The sequence below is a fragment of the Doryrhamphus excisus genome, chromosome 5 (genome assembly GCF_030265055.1).
Source record: "Doryrhamphus excisus isolate RoL2022-K1 chromosome 5, RoL_Dexc_1.0, whole genome shotgun sequence".
In the NCBI taxonomy this organism is placed as follows: Eukaryota; Metazoa; Chordata; class Actinopteri; order Syngnathiformes; family Syngnathidae; genus Doryrhamphus; species Doryrhamphus excisus.
The window spans coordinates 1568513-1570000 of NC_080470.1; positions in this window are offsets into that span (position 1 = coordinate 1568513).

Sequence of the window (1488 nt, forward strand, 5' to 3'; positions counted from 1 at the left end):
GTGATTGGCTGGCCACCAGTCCAGGGTGTACCCCGCCTCTTTCGCCTGAAGACAGCTGGGATAGGCTCCAGCACCCCTGCTACCCTCATGAGGAAAAGCGGTAGAAAATGAACGAATGAAAAATAATAAAGGTAAACACAAAAGTGAGGGTTAAAGACAAGTAGGTGAATCTAGGTTGCCATGGTAACAACAGAGACATCATTATTACAGGTCAGTGTGTTATGAGAATTATTTTGAACCCGTTTTACTTTTTCCTTGCAACATAAAGGTTCTGCGAGTGCCAGGATTTGCCATAAACGGCGTGAAACAATCAGTCAAAACATAAAAACCCTTAAGAGCAGATTCCTGGGAAAAGAACAGTTCAGCTTGACGGCATCTCAAAAATCCAAGCAAACCGAAAGATGGTGAATTCAACACGCGGTCGCTTTGCATTTTTGACAATTCCGAGAGAAAACAACTTTGAGAGGAAACGCTGGGAAAGGGGTGAAGGGGCGTGGAAGCATCGTCACCTGGCAAGTGATGTCATGAGTGGACATGAAGTGGAGTCATACTGGCCCCTAGTGTCCACATGAAGGTTGAGCATTTACTGTATGAGGTGGTGCAAGGCGACTGACTGCATGCCTGAGTGCACCATGGCTCGGGTGGGGGGGGGGGGGGACACAAGAGAGAAGAAATAAAGAAGCGAGATGGTTGAAGGGGGAGAAAAAAAACCAATAGTGTGATGCAGTAGCTACCCACTTCCATTACAACACATGTAACATACTGTACTACAGTACGGGTATTACGTTGACAAAAAAGTATTTTCAAGTCAAGCTACTTCCTGTGGATAATACCAAACAGACAATAATCTTCATATTTTTAAGACATTTTTCTCACTTTTAAGTCGTTTCCTGCTAACGCGACAGAACATCCGGCAGCTTTGCGCATCAGCTTCACTGAGTGCACGCTGACCATAAATGCACAGGATGATATATATACACATATATATATACACATATATATATACACACACATATATATATATATATATACACACATATATACAAACATATATACACATATATATATACACACACATATATATATATACACACACATATACATATATACACACATATATGTATATATACACATATATATACACACACACATATATATATACACACATATATACACACATATATACACACATATACACACATATATACACACACATATACACACATATACACACATATATATACACACATATATACATATATACACACACACATATATATACACACATATATACACATATATACGTATATACACACACTTTGACTAGGGTTTGTTTGTTTGTTTTTTGCAGATATTTGTCTTCTTGCACAGTTGTGTAGCGTTTTTCTGTCCTTGTTAGACCCAGTTTGTGCTATTGCGAAGGATTTGTTTTGTCTTTCGTGATTACAGTCACCCCTGGTTTAATTAATTGGTTACAGACCTGCCAGC